The 27,510-nt window shown below is 50.6% G+C and overlaps 1 pseudogene; it reads right to left on the reverse strand.

The window, feature by feature from the left end:
- LOC143986475 (uncharacterized) overlaps window positions 1-27,243 on the reverse strand; it is a 51,542-nt pseudogene extending 24,299 nt beyond the window's left edge.
- Window positions 27,244-27,510: the final 267 nt, after the last annotated feature.

A 27,510-nucleotide genomic window follows, 5' to 3' on the forward strand; every position in this document is an offset into this window, starting at 1 on the left:
GAGATCAGTTATGGGGGACGGAGGAGATCAGTTATGGGGGGAGGAGGAGCTCAGTTATGGGGGATGGAGGAGTTCAGTTATGGAGGGTGGAGGAGATCAGTTATGGGGGGTGGAGGAGATTAGTTATGGTGGAGGGAGGAGATCAGTTATGGGGGGTGGAGGAGATTAGTTATGGTGGAGGGAGGAGATCAGTTATGGGGGGTGGAGGAGATTAGTTATGAGGGTTTTGTGATGCAACTTGAATCTTTACACCATCAGCAATGGCAAAGCGTCATGAGAAACCCCCCCCGGGGGATGTGAGTGAAATTCCTCCTCACCAGACCACCATGATGACTCCTGAAGAAGGCCAGTTGGGGTTTTTCTATTGGGGATCTGGCTGGTATATCGGAGGAGTTTGGCCGGAATCTTTCTAATTCTCCACCACAGTAACAGAAAACATGAAAACACAGAATACAGTTTAACCACTTGCCGCCCGCCCTATTACAAATTGACGGCGGCAAAGTGGTTTCATAATCCTGACCGGACGTCATATGACGTGATCAGGATTATGAGCTGCTGCGCTCCCCCGGGGGCGCGCATCGCGGCGATCGTTGTTGCGGGGTGTCAGTCTGACACCCGGCAACTACGATCTCGGTAAAGAGTCTCCGACGGAGACTCTTTACCATGTGATCAGCCGTGTCCAATCACGGCTGATCACAGTGTAAATGGGAAGAGCCGGTGATCGGCTTTCCCTCACTCACGTCTGTCAGACGCGAGTAGAGGAGAGCCGATCGGCTGCTCCTCTGACAGGGGGGGTCTGTGCTGATCGATTATCAGCACAGCCCCCCGAGGATGCCCACACTGGACCAACAGGGACACCACTAGACCACCAGGGAAAAGGTAATAAAAACCCATAATCCTCCCTAGACCACCAGGGTGCCAGTCAGCACAATGGGTGCCAATCAGTGCCCATAATGGATGCCAATCAGTGGCCACAATGGGCATCACTGATTGGCATGCATTATTGTTTGGCACTGATTGGCATCCATTACTATAACACCGATGCCGCCTATGAGTGCCCACCTGTGCCGCCTATGAGTGCCCACCTGTGCCGCCTGAGTGCCCACCTGTGCCGCCTGAGTGCCCACCTGTGCCGCCTATGAGTGCCCACCTGTGCCGCCTATCCATGCCCACCTGTGCCGCCTATCTATACCCACCTGTGCCGCCTATCCATGCCCACCTGTGCTGCCTATCCATGCCCACCTGTGCCGCCTATCCATGCCCATCCGTGCCGCCCATCTGTGCCAGCTATCAGTGCCAATTTGTGCCACCTATCAGTGTCCGTCCGTGTCGCCCATCCGTGTCGCCCATCCGTGTCGCCCATCCGTGTCGCCCATCAGTGCCGCCCATCAGTGCCACTTCATTGGTGCCACATTGGTGCCCATCAGTGCCACCTTATCAGTGCCCATCAGTGTAGCCCCATCAGTGCCCATCAGTGAAGGAGAAAACGTACTTATTTACAAAGTTTTGAAACTGAAACAAAAAAAAACATTTTTTTTTTCAAAATTTTCGGTATTTTTTTATTTGTAGCGCAAAAAATAAAAACCGTAGAGGTGATCAAATACCACCAAAAGAAATCTCTATTTGTGGGAAAAAAATGATAAAAATTTCATTTGGGTACAGTGTAGCACGACCGCGCAATTGTCATTCAAAGTGCGACAGCGCTGAAAGCTCAAAATTGGTCTGGGCAGGAAGGTGTTTAAGTGCCCCCCGGTATTGAAGTGGTTAATTAAAAGAGCGTTAAAAACATGAGCCAATCAGTAGGAGCCTTTCCTCGGCACTGGAGGGATGAAGCATCTGTCACCAGGTAGATGGAAGGAATAGCCGCCGCGCTTGCGCTGTAATGATCGGCGTGCGGTCCTCCTCCTCCTCCTCCTCCTCCTCCTCCGCCGCGGTGAGACAGGAAGTGGCCGGAAGTGAACGTTCCTGAGATGCGCCTCGCGGTCACTTCCGGTTACAGATGATGGCGGATGCTTTATACCTCCAGTGCGGAGTTAAGGCGCCTACTGATCACGGCTCATGTTTTGAACAATTTTTTGTGCTTTTACCTGAATTTCCTATCTCGGTTTTGGGGTCTCCGTATCGCCTCCCCCTGTTTTTTATATATACAGTGGAGTTTATTGGTGGTGACCCCAATCTCTGATCGGTGAGCGCGTCTCATTTACCACGTCGGGAGCATTTCCTCGCTAAGACTTGGCACTTTGTGTCTCCCACACGAAGGTCCCAAGACAAAGCAGCTTTACTAATGCAATTAAAATTCTAATTATTCTCCTCCCAGCGCGTTTCATATCCTCGCCGAGCATCAAAAACTGATTACCGACCCCGAGACTCCTAAATAACTCTCTGAAGAGCGGGGCGGCGGGAGACGCGCGGCCTTCACACAGCACAAAGGGTTAACTAATCACTGGCTGATAAGTACTGAGGGGTCCGTCATGGTGGACCTTCCTCGGCTCTGCGTCCCGGAGATTTCATTATCGGCGTTTAGCAGGGGCGCAGTGTGGCCGCCATGACATACGTCCTTCAAATGAAAGCTCCCCATGAGATTGGTGAAATCCCCTCCAATCCTATTATGGGCGCCAGACGCAATTACCGAGAAAATAAATATGAAGATGACTTCTCCGCCTCGGAAGTCATCGCGGCCCATCGAAGGACCATCTGAAGAGACGCCTCAAGGAATGACAATGAAATCGCTGCAATCCATCAACATTGTGCCCAATCCGCCATTTTACTTTGTCTGCCAATTGTGGAAATGACGTCTCAGCAAACGATTATCGCTAAGTGGGGTCTCATCATCGCCCGCAGGAGAGGAGACTGGGACTCTTCCATAACACGTCCATCACAGAAGGGTCATCATAAGACTGGACCGTGACAGGAGAAGAACAGATAAATGGGGAGGGGCAGTTCTGCCAATGACAACCAATGGGATCTCAGCTCTCCATTTTGGACAGGGATGGGCAGCACCTGATGGTATCAGGAAATCACCGATGAATAATAAAGATGGGACATGGCGGGAAGTGGTTGGTTCGATGAAAATGTTCTGTAGGTTCTCTACCCAGACAACATGGTGGAAATCAGAGATCCCCGGATAAGGGGGGCATGCCTTTAAAAAAATAAATAACTATCAACCCCCCCCAATAAAATCACAGCAGGGTGCCCTAGGTCCCCCCCCACCCACAGTATTGTCCTCTGCTCCCCTTAACATTACCCCCCTCCCTCAGAGTAGTGTCTTCGGCCCCCCCACAGTAGTATCCTGTGCCCCTCTCCCCCCCCCCACAGTATTGTCCTCTTGTCCCCCCACAGTAGTGTCCTCTGCCTCCCCCCCCACAGTAGTGTCTTCTTGCCCCCCCCCAGTAGTGTCCTCTGCTCTCCTTAACATCACACACCCCCCACAATAGTGTCCTCTTGCTTCCCCCCACAGTAGTGTCCTCTGCCCCTCTCTCCCCCCCCACAGTAGTGTCCTCTGCCCCCCCACAGTAGTGTCCTCTGCTCCTCTCCCCCCCCCCACAGTAGTGTCCTCTTGTCCCCCCCCCACAGGAGTGTCTTCTGCCCCCCCCCACAGTAGTGTCCTCTGCTCCCCTTAACATTACCCCCCTCCCTCAGAGTAGTGTCTTTGGCCCCCCCACAGTAGTATCCTGTGCCCCTCTTCCCCCCCCCACAGTAGTGTCCTCTGCCCCTCCCCCACAGTAGTGTCTTCTGCCTCCCCCCCACAGTAGTGTCCTCTGCCTCCCCCCCACAGTAGTGTCTTCTTGCCCCCCCCACAGTAGTGTCCTCTGCCTCCCCCCCACAGTAGTGTCTTCTTGCCCCCCCCACAGTAGTGTCCTCTGCCTCCCCCCCACAGTAGTGTCCTCTGCCTCCCCCCCACAGTAGTGTCTTCTGCCTCCCCCCCACAGTAGTGTCCTCTGCCTCCCCCCCCCCACAGTAGTGTCTTCTTGCCCCCCCCCCCCCACAGTAGTGTCCTCTGCTCTCCTTAACATCACACACCCCCCACAATAGTGTCCTCTTGCTTCCCCCCACAGTAGTGTCCTCTGCCCCTCTCTCCCCCCCCCCCCACAGTAGTGTCCTCTGCCCCCCCACAGTAGTGTCCTCTGCTCCTCTCCCCCCCCCCACAGTAGTGTCCTCTTGTCCCCCCCACAGGAGTGTCTTCTGCCCCCCCCCACAGTAGTGTCCTCTGCTCCCCTTAACAGTACCCCCCTTCCTCAGAGTAGTGTCTTCGGCCCCCCACAGTAGTATCCTGTGCCCCTCTTCCCCCCCCCCACAGTAGTGTCCTCTTGTCCCCCCACAGTAGTGTCCTCTGCCCCTCCCCCACAGTAGTGTCTTCTGCCTCCCCCCCACAGTAGTGTCCTCTGCCTCCCCCCCTCAGTAGTGTCTTCTTGCCCCCCCCACAGTAGTGTCCTCTGCCTCCCCCCACAGTAGTGTCCTCTGCCTCCCCCCCACAGTAGTGTCCTCTGCCTCCCCTCCACAGTAGTGTCTTCTTGCCACCCCCCCAGTAGTGTCCTCTGCTCTCCTTAACATCACACACCCCCACAATAGTGTCCTCTTGCCCCCCCCCCCACAGTAGTGTCCTCTGCCCCTCTCTCCCCCCCCCCCACAGTAGTGTCCTCTGCCCCCCCACAGTAGTGTCCTCTGCTCCTCTCCCCCCCCACAGTAGTGTCCTCTTGTCCCCCCCACAGGAGTGTCTTCTGCCCCCCCCCACAGTAGTGTCCTCTGCTCCCCTTAACATTACCCCCCTCCCTCAGAGTAGTGTCTTCGGCCCCCCCACAGTAGTATCCTGTGCCCCTCTTCCCCCACAGTAGTGTCCTCTTGTCCCCCCACAGTAGTGTCCTCTTGTCCCCCCACAGTAGTGTCCTCTGCCCCTCCCCCACAGTAGTGTCCTCTGCCCCTCCCCCACAGTAGTGTCTTCTGCCTCCCCCCCACAGTAGTGTCCTCTGCCTCCCCCCCACAGTAGTGTCTTCTTGCCCCCCCCCCACAGTAGCGTCCTCTGCCTCCCCCCACAGTAGTGTCTTCTGCCTCCCCCCCACAGTAGCGTCCTCTGCCTCCCCCCCACAGTAGTGTCTTCTTGCCCCCCCCCCACAGTAGTGTCCTCTGCCTCCCCCCCACAGTAGTGTCTTCTTGCCCCCCCCCCCCCCACAGTAGTGTCCTCTGCCTCCCCCCCACAGTAGTGTCCTCTGCCTCCCCCCAACAGTAGTGTCTTCTTGCCCCCCCCCAGTAGTGTCCTCTGCTCTCCTTAACATCACACACCCCCCACAATAGTGTCCTCTTCCCCTCCCCCCCCCCCCCCACAGTAGTGTCCTCTTGTCCCCCCCACAGGAGTGTCTTCTGCCCCCCCCCCCACAGTAGTGTCCTCTGCTCCCCTTAACATTACCCCCCTCCCTCAGAGTAGTGTCTTCGGCCCCCCCACAGTAGTATCCTGTGCCCCTCTTCCCCCCCCCCCACAGTATTGTCCTCTTGTCCCCCCACAGTAGTGTCCTCTGCCTCCCCCCCACAGTAGTGTCCTCTGCCCCCCCCCCACAGTAGTGTCCTCTGCCCCTCTCTCCCCCCCCCCACAGTAGTGTCCTCTGCCCCCCCACAGTAGTGTCCTCTGCTCCTCTCCCCCCCCACAGTAGTGTCCTCTTGTCCCCCCCACAGGAGTGTCTTCTGCCCGCCCCCACAGTAGTGTCTTCTTGCCCCCCCCCCCAGTAGTGTCCTCTGCTCTCCTTAACATCACACACCCCCCACAATAGTGTCCTCTTGCCCCCCCCACAGTAGTGTCCTCTGCCCCCCCCACAGTAGTGTCCTCTGCTCCTCTCCCCCCCCCCCACAGTAGTGTCCCCTTGTCCCCCCCACAGGAGTGTCTTCTCCCCCCCCCACAGTAGTGTCCTCTGCTCCCCTTAACATTACCCCCCTCCCTCAGAGTAGTGTCTTTGGCCCCCCCACAGTAGTATCCTGTGCCCCTCTTCCCCCCCCCCACAGTAGTGTCCTCTTGTCCCCCCACAGTAGTGTCCTCTTGTCCCCCCCACAGTAGTGTCTTCTGCCTCCCCCCCCACAGTAGTGTCCTCTGCCTCCCCCCCACAGTAGTGTCTTCTTGCCCCCCCCCACAGTAGCGTCCTCTGCCTCCCCCCCCACAGTAGTGTCTTCTGCCTCCCCCCCACAGTAGTGTCTTCTTGCCCCCCCCCCACAGTAGTGTCCTCTGCCTCCCCCCCCACAGTAGTGTCCTCTGCCTCCCCCCCCACAGTAGTGTTCCCTGCCTCCCCCCCACAGTAGTGTCTTCTTCCCCCCCCCCCCCACAGTAGTGTCTTCTTGCCCCCCCCCCCAGTAGTGTCCTCTGCTCTCCTTAACATCACGCACCCCCCACAATAGTGTCCTCTTCCCCTCTCCCCCCCCACAGTAGTGTCCTCTTGTCCCCCTCACAGGAGTGTCTTCTTGCCCCCCCCCCCCCCCACAGTAGTGTCCTCTGCCTCCCCCCCACAGTAGTGTCCTCTGCCTCCCCCCCACAGTAGTGTCCTCTGCCTCCCCCCCACAGTAGTGTCTTCTTGCCCCCCCCCCAGTAGTGTCCTCTGCTCTCCTTAACATCACACACCCCCCACAATAGTGTCCTCTTCCCCTTTTGCACAAATGACAGAACAACCCCCCCCCCTCCCCCCCAGATAACAATGACAGGGATGATATCATTTATAATGGCCACAAGACAAAAAATAAATTAGAAATGAATGAAAACAAATAACTTCATTTAAAATGTAATTATGAAACTTCTGAAGTCCCAATCAGGAGCAGAAGAATCCATTGTGAGGATTTCGAGGCTTCAAAGGTTCCATTCTGATTACTAATAATAATATTACGGCGTCCTTCACCTCGAGGGTTCATCTGCGAGTCAAGTCCTCCATTCCCCATCCCGGGGGACCATCAATTCCAAGCCATGCCGGGACATCCAGACACCAGATTGCTTTTATTTCCCCGAAATATCTTCAAAAAGCCCAAATCGTTCAAAAATCAACCGTCTCCCGTCTATAAACTGCATCCAGACAGGACAACGTTCCCCTCTGGCTACACTCTCCACCCAATCTAGACAGTCTAGAATCCGATGTCTATGGGAGCTCCACCGACAACATTCCGAGGTGGAATAATTATTATTATCATTTTCCCAGGAATAAGCTGCTGCCATTGGACACCATTGGACACCATTGGACACATTGGACATCATTGGACACCACTGGACATCATTGGACACCATTGGACACCACTGGACACCACTGGACACCACTGGACACCACTGGACACCATTGGACACCATTGGACACCACTGGACACCATTGGACACCATTGGACACCACTTGACACCACTGGACACCATTGGACACCATTGGACACCACTGGACACCATTGGACATCATTGGACACCATTGGACACCACTGGACACCACTGGACACCACTGGACACCACTGGACACCATTGGACACCATTGGACACCACTGGACACCATTGGACACCATTGGACACCACTTGACACCACTGGACACCATTAGACACCATTGGACACCACTGGACACCATTGGACATCATTGGACACCATTGGACACCACTGGACACCACTGGACACCATTAGACATCATTGGACACCACTGGACACCATTGGACACCACTGGACACCACTTGACACCACTTGACACCACTGGACACCATTGGACACCATTGGACACCACTGGACACCACTGGACACCACTGGACACCATTGGACATCATTGGACACCACTGGACACCATTGGACACCATTGGACACCACTGGACACCACTTGACACCACTGGACACCATTGGACACCACTGGACACCACTGGACACCATTAGACATCATTGGACACCACTGGACACCATTGGACACCACTGGACACCACTTGACACCACTTGACACCACTGGACACCATTGGACACCACTGGACACCACTTGACACCACTTGACACCACTGGACACCATTGGACACCACTTGACACCACTTGACACCACTTCACACCACTGGACACCATTGGACACCACTGGACACCACTGGACACCACTGGACACCATTGGACACCACTGGACACCACTGGACACCATTGGACATCATTGGACACCACTGGACACCACTTGACACCATTGGACACCACTTGACACCACTGGACACCATTGGACACCATTGGACACCACTGGACACCATTGGACATCATTGGACACCATTGGACACCACTGGACACCACTGGACACCATTAGACATCATTGGACACCACTGGACACCATTGGACACCACTGGACACCACTTGACACCACTTGACACCACTTCACACCACTGGACACCATTGGACACCATTGGACATCATTGGACACCACTGGACACCATTGGACACCATTGGACATCATTGGACACCACTGGACACCACTGGACACCATTGGACATCATTGGACACCACTGGACACCATTGGACACCATTGGACACCACTGGACACCATTGGACACCACTGGACACCTGTACAGGCTCTCCATGAACAAAACTACAACCCCCACGTCTTCCATAGAAGAAAGTCTTCCCCCATTCTCAGAAGACATCTGGGCCGGGCTCAGATTTATACATTTTATAGGTTTTCATGTAGGGCGGCCTAGAAGATAAATGTAAAAACTTCCTGACAAATGCCGGAATGAAACACCATGAAATCCAGATGTGAACCCGCTGATATATCATCAACCCAACTGGACCATTTATAGTCATCACCATCTTCTACCTGAAATGTTTCTCCAAAAGAGTCGATCAGTTCCTGGAGATGAGGGCTGAATGGCTTCTGGGAAAGGCTCTTCTCTTGTGATTAGTGGAAGTATGATGAGATATCGGTCACCTTGGGCCACTTTGCCATTCATGGACTTCTTACACCCGGGAGCATTCGAAGGAATTCATGGCCAACAATGAAAATTTTTCACAGAAATAATTCTTCTGGAATCATTTACTGGCTCAAACGCTTGTCTTCAATATGAAGGAACACAAGACTGTTGTATGAAGAATATCCCAACTACCAGAAGAGAAACCCACATCTGACAATCCGACTCTGAGAAGACCAGAAAAGAAATGGCATCTGTGGAGAAGAACCATCCTAAGGCAACCCCAGCACTCAACATCCATCCTAAGATGACCCCGGTACTGTACAACATCCTAAGATGACCCTGACACTGTACAACATCCTAAGATGACCCCAGCACTCAACATCCATCCTAAGATGACCCGGCACTGTACAACATCCTAAGATGACCCCGGTACTGTACAACATCCTAAGATGACCCCGGCACTGTACAACATCCTAAGATGACCCGGTACTGTACAACATCCTAAGATGACCCCGGTACTGTACAACATCCTAAGATGACCCCGGCACTGTACAACATCCTAAGATGACCCCAGCACTGTACAACATCCTAAGATGACCCCGGCACTGTACAACATCCTAAGATGACCCTGGCACTGTACAACATCCTAAGATGACCCCGGCACTGTACAACATCCTAAGATGACCCCGGCACTGTACAACATCCTAAGATGACCCCGGCACTGTACAACATCCTAAGATGACCCTGGCACTGTACAACATCCTAAGATGACCCTGACACTGTACAACATCCTAAGATGACCCCGGCACTGTACAACATCCTAAGATGACCCTGACACTGTACAACATCCTAAGATGACCCCGGTACTGTACAACATCCTAAGATGACCCCGGCACTGTACAACATCCTAAGATGACCCCAGCACTGTACAACATCCTAAGATGACCCCGGCACTGTACAACATCCTAAGATGACCCCGGCACTGTACAACATCCTAAGATGACCCTGGCACTGTACAACATCCTAAGATGACCCTGACACTGTACAACATCCTAAGATGACCCTGGCACTGTACAACTATCCTAAGATGACCCCGGCACTGTACAACATCCTAAGATGACCCCAGCACTGTACAACATCCTAAGATGACCCCAGCACTGTACAACATCCTAAGATGACCCCGGCACTGTACAACATCCTAAGATGACCCCGGCACTGTACAACATCCTAAGATGACCCCAGCACTGTACAACATCCTAAGATGACCCCGGCACTGTACAACATCCTAAGATGACCCCGGCACTGTACAACATCCTAAGATGACCCCGGCACTGTACAACATCCTAAGATGACCCCGGCACTGTACAACATCCTAAGATGACCCCGGCACTGTACAACATCCTAAGATGACCCTGGCACTGTACAACTATCCTAAGATGACCCTGACACTGTACAACATCCTAAGATGACCCTGACACTGTACAACATCCTAAGATGACCCGGCACTGTACAACATCCTAAGATGACCCCAGCACTGTACAACATCCTAAGATGACCCCGGCACTGTACAACTATCCTAAGATGACCCCGGCACTGTACAACATCCTAAGATGACCCCGGCACTGTACAACATCCTAAGATGACCCCGGCACTGTACAACATCCTAAGATGACCCTGGCACTGTACAACATCCTAAGATGACCCTGACACTGTACAACATCCTAAGATGACCCTGGCACTGTACAACTATCCTAAGATGACCCCGGCACTGTACAACATCCTAAGATGACCCTGACACTGTACAACATCCTAAGATGACCCCGGCACTGTACAACATCCTAAGATGACCCCAGCACTGTACAACATCCTAAGATGACCCCGGCACTGTACAACATCCTAAGATGACCCCGGCACTGTACAACATCCTAAGATGACCCCGGCACTGTACAACATCCTAAGATGACCCTGGCACTGTACAACTATCCTAAGATGACCCTGACACTGTACAACATCCTAAGATGACCCTGACACTGTACAACATCCTAAGATGACCCGGCACTGTACAACATCCTAAGATGACCCCAGCACTGTACAACATCCTAAGATGACCCCGGCACTGTACAACTATCCTAAGATGACCCCGGCACTGTACAACATCCTAAGATGACCCCAGCACTGTACAACATCCTAAGATGACCCGGCACTGTACAACATCCTAAGATGACCCCGGCACTGTACAACATCCTAAGATGACCCCAGCACTCAACATCCATGCTAAGATGACCCCGGCACTGTACAACATCCTAAGATGACCCCAGCACTCAACATCCATGCTAAGATGACCCCGGCACTGTACAACATCCTAAGATGACCCCAGCACTCAACATCCATCCTAAGATGACCCGGCACTGTACAACATCCTAAGATGACCCCGGCACTGTACAACATCCTAAGATGACCCCGGCACTGTACAACATCCTAAGATGACCCTGACACTGTACAACATCCTAAGATGATCCCGGCACTGTACAACATCCTAAGATGACCCCGGCACTGTACAACATCCTAAGATGACCCCGGCACTGTACAACATCCTAAGATGACCCTGGCACTGTACAACTATCCTAAGATGACCCTGACACTGTACAACATCCTAAGATGACCCTGACACTGTACAACATCCTAAGATGACCCGGCACTGTACAACATCCTAAGATGACCCCAGCACTGTACAACATCCTAAGATGACCCCGGCACTGTACAACTATCCTAAGATGACCCCGGCACTGTACAACATCCTAAGATGACCCCAGCACTGTACAACATCCTAAGATGACCCCAGCACTGTACAACATCCTAAGATGACCCCGGCACTGTACAACTATCCTAAGATGACCCCGGCACTGTACAACATCCTAAGATGACCCCAGCACTGTACAACATCCTAAGATGACCCCAGCACTGTACAACATCCTAAGATGACCCCGGCACTGTACAACATCCTAAGATGACCCCAGCACTCAACATCCATCCTAAGATGACCCGGCACTGTACAACATCCTAAGATGACCCGGCACTGTACAACATCCTAAGATGACCCCGGCACTGTACAACATCCTAAGATGACCCCAGCACTCAACATCCATCCTAAGATGACCCGGCACTGTACAACATCCTAAGATGACCCTGACACTGTACAACTATCCTAAGATGACCCCGGCACTGTACAACATCCTAAGATGACCCTGGCACTGTACAACATCCTAAGATGACCCTGACACTGTACAACATCCTAAGATGACCCCGGCACTGTACAACATCCTAAGATGACCCTGACACTGTACAACATCCTAAGATGACCCCAGCACTGTACAACATCCTAAGATGACCCTGGCACTGTGCAACATCCTAAGATGACCCTGACACTGTACAACATCCTAAGATGACCCCGACACTGTACAACATCCTAAGATGACCCCAGCACTGTACAACATCCTAAGATGACCCCAACACTGTACAACATCCTAAGATGACCCCGGCACTGTACAACTATCCTAAGATGACCCCGGCACTGTACAACATCCTAAGATGACCCTGGCACTGTACAACATCCTAAGATGACCCTGACACTGTACAACATCCTAAGATGACCCCTGCACTGTACAACATCCTAAGATGACCCCTGCACTGTACAACATCCTAAGATGACCCCTGCACTGTACAACATCCTAAGATGACCCCGGCACTGTACAACATCCTAAGATGACCCCGGCACTGTACAACATTCTAAGATGACCCCAGCACTGTACAACTATCCTAAGATGACCCTGGCACTGTACAACATCCTAAGATGACCCCTGCACTGTACAACATCCTAAGATGACCCCGGCACTGTACAACATCCTAAGATGACCCCTGCACTGTACAACATCCTAAGATGACCCCGGCACTGTACAACATCCTAAGATGACCCCGGCACTGTACAACATCCTAAGATGACCACGGCACTGTACAACATCCTAAGATGACCCTGACACTGTACAACATCCTAAGATGACCCTGACACTGTACAACTATCCTAAGATGACCCCGGCACTGTACAACATCCTAAGATGACCCCGGCACTGTACAACATCCTAAGATGACCCTGGCACTGTACAACATCCTAAGATGACCCTGACACTGTACAACATCCTAAGATGACCCTGACACTGTACAACTATCCTAAGATGACCCCGGCACTGTACAACATCCTAAGATGACCCTGGCACTGTACAACATCCTAAGATGACCCTGACACTGTACAACATCCTAAGATGACCCTGACACTGTACAACTATCCTAAGATGACCCCGGCACTGTACAACATCCTAAGATGACCCTGGCACTGTACAACATCCTAAGATGACCCTGACACTGTACAACATCCTAAGATGACCCTGACACTGTACAACTATCCTAAGATGACCCCGGCACTGTACAACATCCTAAGATGACCCTGACACTGTACAACTATCCTAAGATGACCCTGACACTGTACAACTATCCTAAGATGACCCTGACACTGTACAACATCCTAAGATGACCCCTGCACTGTACAACATCCTAAGATGACCCCTGCACTGTACAACATCCTAAGATGACCCCTGCACTGTACAACATCCTAAGATGACCCCGGCACTGTACAACTATCCTAAGATGACCCCGGCACTGTACAACATCCTAAGATGACCCGGCACTGTACAACATCCTAAGATGACCCCGGCACTGTACAACATTCTAAGATGACCCCAGCACTGTACAACTATCCTAAGATGACCCCGGCACTGTACAACATCCTAAGATGACCCCTGCACTGTACAACATCCTAAGATGACCCCGGCACTGTACAACATCCTAAGATGACCCCTGCACTGTACAACATCCTAAGATGACCCCGGCACTGTACAACATCCTAAGATGACCCTGACACTGTACAACATCCTAAGATGACCCCAGCACTCAATATCCATCCTAAGATGACCCGGCACTGTACAACATCCTAAGATGACCCCAGCACTCAACATCCATGCTAAGATGACCCCGGCACTGTACAACATCCTAAGATGACCCCAGCACTCAACATCCATCCTAAGATGACCCGGCACTGTACAACATCCTAAGATGACCCCAGCACTCAACATCCATCCTAAGATGACCCGGCACTGTACAACATCCTAAGATGACCCTGACACTGTACAACATCCTAAGATGACCCCGGCACTGTACAACATCCTAAGATGACCCTGACACTGTACAACATCCTAAGATGACCTTGACACTGTACAACTATCCTAAGATGACCCCGGCACTGTACAACATTCTAAGATGACCCTGACACTGTACAACATCCTAAGATGACCCTGACACTGTACAACTATCCTAAGATGACCCCGGCACTGTACAACATCCTAAGATGACCCTGGCACTGTACAACATCCTAAGATGACCCTGACACTGTACAACATCCTAAGATGACCCTGACACTGTACAACTATCCTAAGATGACCCCGGCACTGTACAACATCCTAAGATGACCCCGGCACTGTACAACATCCTAAGATGACCCTGGCACTGTACAACATCCTAAGATGACCCTGACACTGTACAACATCCTAAGATGACCCCGGCACTGTACAACATCCTAAGATGACCCCGACACTGTACAACATCCTAAGATGACCCCAGCACTGTACAACATCCTAAGATGACCCCAACACTGTACAACATCCTAAGATGACCCCGGCACTGTACAACATCCTAAGATGACCCCGGCACTGTACAACATCCTAAGATGACCCCGGCACTGTACAACATCCTAAGATGACCCTGGCACTGTACAACATCCTAAGATGACCCCTGCACTGTACAACATCCTAAGATGACCCCTGCACTGTACAACATCCTAAGATGACCCCGGCACTGTACAACATCCTAAGATGACCCGGCACTGTACAACATCCTAAGATGACCCCTGCACTGTACAACATCCTAAGATGACCCCGGCACTGTACAACTATCCTAAGATGACCCCGGCACTGTACAACATTCTAAGATGACCCCAGCACTGTACAACTATCCTAAGATGACCCCGGCACTGTACAACATCCTAAGATGACCCCAGCACTGTACAACATCCTAAGATGACCCCAGCACTCAACATCCATCCTAAGATGACCCTGGCACTGTACAACATCCTAAGATGACCCCAGCACTGTACAACATCCTAAGATGACCCCGGCACTGTACAACTATCCTAAGATGACCCCGGCACTGTACAACATCCTAAGATGACCCCAGCACTGTACAACATCCTAAGATGACCCGGCACTGTACAACATCCTAAGATGACCCCAGCACTCAACATCCTAAGATGACCCCGGCACTGTACAACATCCTAAGATGACCCCAGCACTCAACATCCATCCTAAGATGACCCGGCACTGTACAACATCCTAAGATGACCCCGGCACTGTACAACTATCCTAAGATGACCCTGGCACTGTACAACATCCTAAGATGACCCCGGCACTGTACAACATCCTAAGATGACCCTGGCACTGTACAACATCCTAAGATGACCTTGACACTGTACAACTATCCTAAGATGACCCCGGCACTGTACAACATCCTAAGATGACCCTGACACTGTACAACATCCTAAGATGACCCTGACACTGTACAACTATCCTAAGATGACCCCGGCACTGTACAACATCCTAAGATGACCCTGGCACTGTACAACATCCTAAGATGACCCTGACACTGTACAACATCCTAAGATGACCCTGACACTGTACAACTATCCTAAGATGACCCCGGCACTGTACAACATCCTAAGATGACCCCTGCACTGTACAACATCCTAAGATGACCCTGACACTGTACAACATCCTAAGATGACCCCGACACTGTACAACATCCTAAGATGACCCCAGCACTGTACAACATCCTAAGATGACCCCAGCACTGTACAACATCCTAAGATGACCCCGGCACTGTACAACTATCCTAAGATGACCCCGGCACTGTACAACATCCTAAGATGACCCCGGCACTGTACAACATCCTAAGATGACCCTGGCACTGTACAACATCCTAAGATGACCCCTGCACTGTACAACATCCTAAGATGACCCCTGCACTGTACAACATCCTAAGATGACCCCGGCACTGTACAACATCCTAAGATGACCCGGCACTGTACAACATCCTAAGATGACCCCGGCACTGTACAACATCCTAAGATGACCCCAGCACTGTACAACATCCTAAGATGACCCCGGCACTGTACAACTATCCTAAGATGACCCCGGCACTGTACAACATTCTAAGATGACCCCAGCACTGTACAACTATCCTAAGATGACCCCGGCACTGTACAACATCCTAAGATGACCCCTGCACTGTACAACATCCTAAGATGACCCCGGCACTGTACAACATCCTAAGATGACCCCTGCACTGTACAACATCCTAAGATGACCCCGGCACTGTACAACATCCTAAGATGACCCCGGCACTGTACAACATCCTAAGATGACCCCGGCACTGTACAACTATCCTAAGATGACCCCGGCACTGTACAACATCCTAAGATGACCCTGACACTGTACAACATCCTAAGATGACCCCAGCACTGTACAACATCCTAAGATGACCCCAGCACTCAACATCCATCCTAAGATGACCCGGCACTGTACAACATCCTAAGATGACCCCAGCACTGTACAACATCCTAAGATGACCCCGGCACTGTACAACATCCTAAGATGACCCTGACACTGTACAACATCCTAAGATGACCCCAGCACTGTACAACATCCTAAGATGACCCCAGCACTCAACATCCTAAGATGACCCCGGCACTGTACAACATCCTAAGATGACCCCAGCACTCAACATCCATCCTAAGATGACCCGGCACTGTACAACATCCTAAGATGACCCCAGCACTCAACATCCATCCTAAGATGACCCGGCACTGTACAACATCCTAAGATGACCCCGGCACTGTACAACTATCCTAAGATGACCCTGGCACTGTACAACATCCTAAGATGACCCTGACACTGTACAACATCCTAAGATGACCCCGGCACTGTACAACATCCTAAGATGACCCTGGCACTGTACAACATCCTAAGATGACCCTGACACTGTACAACATCCTAAGATGACCCCGACACTGTACAACATCCTAAGATGACCCCGGCACTGTACAACTATCCTAAGATGACCCCGGCACTGTACAACATCCTAAGATGACCCCAGCACTGTACAACATCCTAAGATGACCCCAGCACTCAACATCCATCCTAAGATGACCCGGCACTGTACAACATCCTAAGATGACCCCGGTACTGTACAACATCCTAAGATGACCCCGGCACTGTACAACATCCTAAGATGACCCGGTACTGTACAACATCCTAAGATGACCCCGGTACTGTACAACATCCTAAGATGACCCCGGCACTGTACAACATCCTAAGATGACCCCAGCACTGTACAACATCCTAAGATGACCCCGGCACTGTACAACATCCTAAGATGACCCTGGCACTGTACAACATCCTAAGATGACCCCGGCACTGTACAACATCCTAAGATGACCCCGGCACTGTACAACATCCTAAGATGACCCCGGCACTGTACAACATCCTAAGATGACCCTGGCACTGTACAACATCCTAAGATGACCCTGACACTGTACAACATCCTAAGATGACCCCGGCACTGTACAACATCCTAAGATGACCCTGACACTGTACAACATCCTAAGATGACCCCGGTACTGTACAACATCCTAAGATGACCCCGGCACTGTACAACATCCTAAGATGACCCCAGCACTGTACAACATCCTAAGATGACCCCGGCACTGTACAACATCCTAAGATGACCCCGGCACTGTACAACATCCTAAGATGACCCTGGCACTGTACAACATCCTAAGATGACCCTGACACTGTACAACATCCTAAGATGACCCTGGCACTGTACAACTATCCTAAGATGACCCCGGCACTGTACAACATCCTAAGATGACCCCAGCACTGTACAACATCCTAAGATGACCCCAGCACTGTACAACATCCTAAGATGACCCCGGCACTGTACAACATCCTAAGATGACCCCGGCACTGTACAACATCCTAAGATGACCCCAGCACTGTACAACATCCTAAGATGACCCCGGCACTGTACAACATCCTAAGATGACCCCGGCACTGTACAACATCCTAAGATGACCCCGGCACTGTACAACATCCTAAGATGACCCCGGCACTGTACAACATCCTAAGATGACCCTGGCACTGTACAACTATCCTAAGATGACCCTGACACTGTACAACATCCTAAGATGACCCTGACACTGTACAACATCCTAAGATGACCCGGCACTGTACAACATCCTAAGATGACCCCAGCACTGTACAACATCCTAAGATGACCCCGGCACTGTACAACTATCCTAAGATGACCCCGGCACTGTACAACATCCTAAGATGACCCCGGCACTGTACAACATCCTAAGATGACCCCGGCACTGTACAACATCCTAAGATGACCCTGGCACTGTACAACATCCTAAGATGACCCTGACACTGTACAACATCCTAAGATGACCCTGGCACTGTACAACTATCCTAAGATGACCCCGGCACTGTACAACATCCTAAGATGACCCTGACACTGTACAACATCCTAAGATGACCCCGGCACTGTACAACATCCTAAGATGACCCCAGCACTGTACAACATCCTAAGATGACCCCGGCACTGTACAACATCCTAAGATGACCCCGGCACTGTACAACATCCTAAGATGACCCCGGCACTGTACAACATCCTAAGATGACCCCGGCACTGTACAACTATCCTAAGATGACCCTGACACTGTACAACATCCTAAGATGACCCTGACACTGTACAACATCCTAAGATGACCCGGCACTGTACAACATCCTAAGATGACCCCAGCACTGTACAACATCCTAAGATGACCCCGGCACTGTACAACTATCCTAAGATGACCCCGGCACTGTACAACATCCTAAGATGACCCCAGCACTGTACAACATCCTAAGATGACCCGGCACTGTACAACATCCTAAGATGACCCTGGCACTGTACAACATCCTAAGATGACCCCAGCACTGTACAACATCCTAAGATGACCCGGCACTGTACAACATCCTAAGATGACCCCGGCACTGTACAACATCCTAAGATGACCCCAGCACTCAACATCCATGCTAAGATGACCCCGGCACTGTACAACATCCTAAGATGACCCCAGCACTCAACATCCATCCTAAGATGACCCGGCACTGTACAACATCCTAAGATGACCCCGGCACTGTACAACATCCTAAGATGACCCCGGCACTGTACAACATCCTAAGATGACCCTGACACTGTACAACATCCTAAGATGACCCCGGCACTGTACAACATCCTAAGATGACCCCGGCACTGTACAACATCCTAAGATGACCCCGGCACTGTACAACATCCTAAGATGACCCTGGCACTGTACAACTATCCTAAGATGACCCTGACACTGTACAACATCCTAAGATGACCCTGACACTGTACAACATCCTAAGATGACCCGGCACTGTACAACATCCTAAGATGACCCCAGCACTGTACAACATCCTAAGATGACCCCGGCACTGTACAACTATCCTAAGATGACCCCGGCACTGTACAACATCCTAAGATGACCCCAGCACTGTACAACATCCTAAGATGACCCCAGCACTGTACAACATCCTAAGATGACCCCGGCACTGTACAACTATCCTAAGATGACCCCGGCACTGTACAACATCCTAAGATGACCCCAGCACTGTACAACATCCTAAGATGACCCCAGCACTGTACAACATCCTAAGATGACCCCGGCACTGTACAACATCCTAAGATGACCCCAGCACTCAACATCCATCCTAAGATGACCCGGCACTGTACAACATCCTAAGATGACCCGGCACTGTACAACATCCTAAGATGACCCCGGCACTGTACAACATCCTAAGATGACCCCAGCACTCAACATCCATCCTAAGATGACCCGGCACTGTACAACATCCTAAGATGACCCTGACACTGTACAACTATCCTAAGATGACCCCGGCACTGTACAACATCCTAAGATGACCCTGGCACTGTACAACATCCTAAGATGACCCTGACACTGTACAACATCCTAAGATGACCCCGGCACTGTACAACATCCTAAGATGACCCTGACACTGTACAACATCCTAAGATGACCCCAGCACTGTACAACATCCTAAGATGACCCTGGCACTGTACAACATCCTAAGATGACCCTGACACTGTACAACATCCTAAGATGACCCCGACACTGTACAACATCCTAAGATGACCCCAGCACTGTACAACATCCTAAGATGACCCCAACACTGTACAACATCCTAAGATGACCCCGGCACTGTACAACTATCCTAAGATGACCCCGGCACTGTACAACATCCTAAGATGACCCTGGCACTGTACAACATCCTAAGATGACCCTGACACTGTACAACATCCTAAGATGACCCCTGCACTGTACAACATCCTAAGATGACCCCTGCACTGTACAACATCCTAAGATGACCCCTGCACTGTACAACATCCTAAGATGACCCCGGCACTGTACAACATCCTAAGATGACCCCGGCACTGTACAACATTCTAAGATGACCCCAGCACTGTACAACTATCCTAAGATGACCCTGGCACTGTACAACATCCTAAGATGACCCCTGCACTGTACAACATCCTAAGATGACCCCGGCACTGTACAACATCCTAAGATGACCCCTGCACTGTACAACATCCTAAGATGACCCCGGCACTGTACAACATCCTAAGATGACCCCGGCACTGTACAACATCCTAAGATGACCACGGCACTGTACAACATCCTAAGATGACCCTGACACTGTACAACATCCTAAGATGACCCTGACACTGTACAACTATCCTAAGATGACCCCGGCACTGTACAACATCCTAAGATGACCCCGGCACTGTACAACATCCTAAGATGACCCTGGCACTGTACAACATCCTAAGATGACCCTGACACTGTACAACATCCTAAGATGACCCTGACACTGTACAACTATCCTAAGATGACCCCGGCACTGTACAACATCCTAAGATGACCCTGGCACTGTACAACATCCTAAGATGACCCTGACACTGTACAACATCCTAAGATGACCCTGACACTGTACAACTATCCTAAGATGACCCCGGCACTGTACAACATCCTAAGATGACCCTGACACTGTACAACATCCTAAGATGACCCCGGCACTGTACAACATCCTAAGATGACCCTGACACTGTACAACATCCTAAGATGACCCTGACACTGTACAACTATCCTAAGATGACCCCGGCACTGTACAACATCCTAAGATGACCCTGACACTGTACAACTATCCTAAGATGACCCTGACACTGTACAACTATCCTAAGATGACCCTGACACTGTACAACATCCTAAGATGACCCCTGCACTGTACAACATCCTAAGATGACCCCTGCACTGTACAACATCCTAAGATGACCCCTGCACTGTACAACATCCTAAGATGACCCCGGCACTGTACAACTATCCTAAGATGACCCCGGCACTGTACAACATCCTAAGATGACCCGGCACTGTACAACATCCTAAGATGACCCCGGCACTGTACAACATTCTAAGATGACCCCAGCACTGTACAACTATCCTAAGATGACCCCGGCACTGTACAACATCCTAAGATGACCCCTGCACTGTACAACATCCTAAGATGACCCCGGCACTGTACAACATCCTAAGATGACCCCTGCACTGTACAACATCCTAAGATGACCCCGGCACTGTACAACATCCTAAGATGACCCTGACACTGTACAACATCCTAAGATGACCCCAGCACTCAATATCCATCCTAAGATGACCCGGCACTGTACAACATCCTAAGATGACCCCAGCACTCAACATCCATGCTAAGATGACCCGGCACTGTACAACATCCTAAGATGACCCCAGCACTCAATATCCATCCTAAGATGACCCGGCACTGTACAACATCCTAAGATGACCCCAGCACTCAACATCCATGCTAAGATGACCCCGGCACTGTACAACATCCTAAGATGACCCCAGCACTCAACATCCATCCTAAGATGACCCGGCACTGTACAACATCCTAAGATGACCCCAGCACTCAACATCCATCCTAAGATGACCCGGCACTGTACAACATCCTAAGATGACCCTGACACTGTACAACATCCTAAGATGACCCCGGCACTGTACAACATCCTAAGATGACCCTGACACTGTACAACATCCTAAGATGACCTTGACACTGTACAACTATCCTAAGATGACCCCGGCACTGTACAACATTCTAAGATGACCCTGACACTGTACAACATCCTAAGATGACCCTGACACTGTACAACTATCCTAAGATGACCCCGGCACTGTACAACATCCTAAGATGACCCTGGCACTGTACAACATCCTAAGATGACCCTGACACTGTACAACATCCTAAGATGACCCTGACACTGTACAACTATCCTAAGATGACCCCGGCACTGTACAACATCCTAAGATGACCCCGGCACTGTACAACATCCTAAGATGACCCTGGCACTGTACAACATCCTAAGATGACCCTGACACTGTACAACATCCTAAGATGACCCCGGCACTGTACAACATCCTAAGATGACCCCAACACTGTACAACATCCTAAGATGACCCCGGCACTGTACAACATCCTAAGATGACCCCGGCACTGTACAACATCCTAAGATGACCCTGGCACTGTACAACATCCTAAGATGACCCCTGCACTGTACAACATCCTAAGATGACCCCTGCACTGTACAACATCCTAAGATGACCCCGGCACTGTACAACATCCTAAGATGACCCGGCACTGTACAACATCCTAAGATGACCCCTGCACTGTACAACATCCTAAGATGACCCCGGCACTGTACAACTATCCTAAGATGACCCCGGCACTGTACAACATTCTAAGATGACCCCAGCACTGTACAACTATCCTAAGATGACCCCGGCACTGTACAACATCCTAAGATGACCCCAGCACTGTACAACATCCTAAGATGACCCCAGCACTCAACATCCATCCTAAGATGACCCTGGCACTGTACAACATCCTAAGATGACCCCAGCACTGTACAACATCCTAAGATGACCCCGGCACTGTACAACTATCCTAAGATGACCCCGGCACTGTACAACATCCTAAGATGACCCCAGCACTGTACAACATCCTAAGATGACCCGGCACTGTACAACATCCTAAGATGACCCCAGCACTCAACATCCTAAGATGACCCCGGCACTGTACAACATCCTAAGATGACCCCAGCACTCAACATCCATCCTAAGATGACCCGGCACTGTACAACATCCTAAGATGACCCCGGCACTGTACAACTATCCTAAGATGACCCTGGCACTGTACAACATCCTAAGATGACCCCGGCACTGTACAACATCCTAAGATGACCCTGGCACTGTACAACATCCTAAGATGACCTTGACACTGTACAACTATCCTAAGATGACCCCGGCACTGTACAACATCCTAAGATGACCCTGACACTGTACAACATCCTAAGATGACCCTGACACTGTACAACTATCCTAAGATGACCCCGGCACTGTACAACATCCTAAGATGACCCTGGCACTGTACAACATCCTAAGATGACCCTGACACTGTACAACATCCTAAGATGACCCTGACACTGTACAACTATCCTAAGATGACCCCGGCACTGTACAACATCCTAAGATGACCCCTGCACTGTACAACATCCTAAGATGACCCTGACACTGTACAACATCCTAAGATGACCCCGGCACTGTACAACATCCTAAGATGACCCCGACACTGTACAACATCCTAAGATGACCCCAGCACTGTACAACATCCTAAGATGACCCCAACACTGTACAACATCCTAAGATGACCCCGGCACTGTACAACTATCCTAAGATGACCCCGGCACTGTACAACATCCTAAGATGACCCTGGCACTGTACAACATCCTAAGATGACCCCTGCACTGTACAACATCCTAAGATGACCCCTGCACTGTACAACATCCTAAGATGACCCCGGCACTGTACAACATCCTAAGATGACCCGGCACTGTACAACATCCTAAGATGACCCCGGCACTGTACAACATCCTAAGATGACCCCAGCACTGTACAACATCCTAAGATGACCCCGGCACTGTACAACTATCCTAAGATGACCCCGGCACTGTACAACATTCTAAGATGACCCCAGCACTGTACAACTATCCTAAGATGACCCCGGCACTGTACAACATCCTAAGATGACCCCTGCACTGTACAACATCCTAAGATGACCCCGGCACTGTACAACATCCTAAGATGACCCCTGCACTGTACAACATCCTAAGATGACCCCGGCACTGTACAACATCCTAAGATGACCCCGGCACTGTACAACATCCTAAGATGACCCCGGCACTGTACAACTATCCTAAGATGACCCCGGCACTGTACAACATCCTAAGATGACCCTGACACTGTACAACATCCTAAGATGACCCCAGCACTGTACAACATCCTAAGATGACCCCAGCACTCAACATCCATCCTAAGATGACCCGGCACTGTACAACATCCTAAGATGACCCCGGCACTGTACAACATCCTAAGATGACCCCGGCACTGTACAACATCCTAAGATGACCCTGACACTGTACAACATCCTAAGATGACCCCAGCACTGTACAACATCCTAAGATGACCCCAGCACTCAACATCCTAAGATGACCCCGGCACTGTACAACATCCTAAGATGACCCCAGCACTCAACATCCAACCTAAGATGACCCGGCACTGTACAACATCCTAAGATGACCCCGGCACTGTACAACTATCCTAAGATGACCCTGGCACTGTACAACATCCTAAGATGACCCTGACACTGTACAACATCCTAAGATGACCCCGGCACTGTACAACATCCTAAGATGACCCTGGCACTGTACAACATCCTAAGATGACCCTGACACTGTACAACATCCTAAGATGACCCCGACACTGTACAACATCCTAAGATGACCCCAGCACTGTACAACATCCTAAGATGACCCCAACACTGTACAACATCCTAAGATGACCCCGGCACTGTACAACATCCTAAGATGACCCTGGCACTGTACAACATCCTAAGATGACCCTGACACTGTACAACATCCTAAGATGACCCCTGCACTGTACAACATCCTAAGATGACCCCTGCACTGTACAACATCCTAAGATGACCCCTGCACTGTACAACATCCTAAGATGACCCCGGCACTGTACAACTATCCTAAGATGACCCCGGCACTGTACAACATTCTAAGATGACCCCAGCACTGTACAACATCCTAAGATGACCCCGGCACTGTACAACTATCCTAAGATGACCCCGAAACTGTACAACATCCTAAGATGACCCCGAAACTGTACAACATCCTAAGATGACCCCGGCACTGTACAACATCCTAAGATGACCCCTGCACTGTACAACATCCTAAGATGACCCCGGCACTGTACAACATTCTAAGATGACCCCAGCACTGTACAACTATCCTAAGATGACCCTGACACTGTACAACATCCTAAGATGACCCCGGCACTGTACAACATTCTAAGATGACCCCAGCACTGTACAACCATCTTATGACAACCCCAGCACGACAACCACCCTAAAAACATCTTGGCACTGGACAACCATCCTAAGATGACCCCAACACTGGACAACCATCTTAAGACAGCTCCAGCACTGGACAACCAATAGGAAGTGACCACATCATGTAGGTGGTAGACACCTGGAGAAGGACCCACCTCGTCTCTGTACAGAAGAAGAGAAATGATTTGGGACCTGAATGTCACATGACTGTGGTATTAGGTTAGTAGAAGGGCACATTTATCTAAAGTTTTTTTATATATATGTCTACAATTAATTAGAGGGGGAGGGGGTGCTTGGGAGGGGAGCCCGGAGATCAACGTTAAAAGATGAATAGCATTCTCCAACTTTCTTCTGTTTAATTGGATTGGCTGAGCCGAGTCTTCTTTCCAGAAAGTAAATAAGTGATATCGCAATCTCCAGTCGCACCTTCAGTAACAATACATAGGAAGCGAGCAGGAAAAATGAAGGGGTCGCTAATGACTCTTCTCCTTAATGGGAGCAATCAATTACGACGATGACCCACTTAGAGCATAGAGCCATATTGGGAGATAACTTACTGAAACCTGCAACGCAGCAAACGCCGCCCCTCCCCCTCCCGCCAACCTGAGAACTCTTTCTCTGCGGTAATTGTTTCTCACACCTGGGGGAATCTGCTCATTTTTTTAAATTTGCAAAAACATTGATATTTGAAAGTGCTTGAAATGTGCGGTGCGTGTTTCTAAAATTGGGTCTGCACACTAGACAATATGACTTTTATCATTCCTCAAATTGTATGTGATCCCCACTCCCGCGGGAAATGCATTATTAGATAAACAGCCCTAAATGGAACTGCTTTTCTTCTAACAACAAAAAGCAAAGCGCATTTTCTACATGATTTCAGATTGGCTAATGCATCCGCCAGCACCTCGGCTACTTTGTCCAAGCGCATGCCACTAATTATATTACCGACGGGCAGATGTGGCGTGATGAGTGCTTTGAAAACCAAATGTGTTGAGGACCAGAGCGAGTCTGAAATTAACATAGAAAGCCGCCATGTACCATTTTCTGTCAATGTCTGCTAATGGGTTATAATGTGAGGGACAAAAGGTTAGTAAGGAGAATAGCAGATCGGGGTCGTTATGTATTCATGGCCTCGTTGTGACGGACCGGGAGGACTTCGCTTTTCCATGAAAGCAATATGCAGTTCTGATGAAGTGAACATCTCATCTGGGCAATGGCAAAGGCTTTGCATACGAGCAAAAAAGAAAGCCTTCAGAAAAAAAAAAAAATGGCAGATGTTTGCCCTACTGGAAGTCCAGTGATACCGCTGTGAAGCCGCCACCAATATTTATGAAGATAATTGACAGAAAACAAAAAAAAGAAAGGAGTGCCGTTGTGTAGTTGCATTTGGTTTTAGGTAGGTGCAGTCCACTTTCTCCACTGTAGGTGGCGCCCAACCAGAGAGGCATCACAACCTGAAGAGGAGGTCGGGGGAAACTCGGTTTCTCGGAGGTTTCTTGGAGACAACGTTCCAGTTGGCTGCACTGGATCCAGGTGACCCTTGATGGCCATCTTGGGTCACCAGATTCTTTTTAAGCCCCTGCTCCTCAGACTTTGGTAGCATAGGGCACCCCACCTTACCCTAAGGGACATCTGTCAGGGACAGTACTAGCGGCAGGGAAAGATTCCAGATGAGGAGGGAAAGTGTAGGGATCGCTACTTCTCTGGACATCTGCCTGCTTGTGTCAGCAAGATGGCCAGGCCACGTTGTGACCTCCTAACAGGCGCTGTCGGTTCGGCTGGGACCTGCTCTCGACACGCTGTTGGAATTCATGAGAG

This window comes from Lithobates pipiens, unplaced genomic scaffold (genome assembly GCF_037356315.1).
Source record: "Lithobates pipiens isolate NorthernLeopardFrog02 unplaced genomic scaffold, aLitPip1_a1.2 Scaffold_162, whole genome shotgun sequence".
Taxonomy (NCBI): Eukaryota; Metazoa; Chordata; class Amphibia; order Anura; family Ranidae; genus Lithobates; species Lithobates pipiens.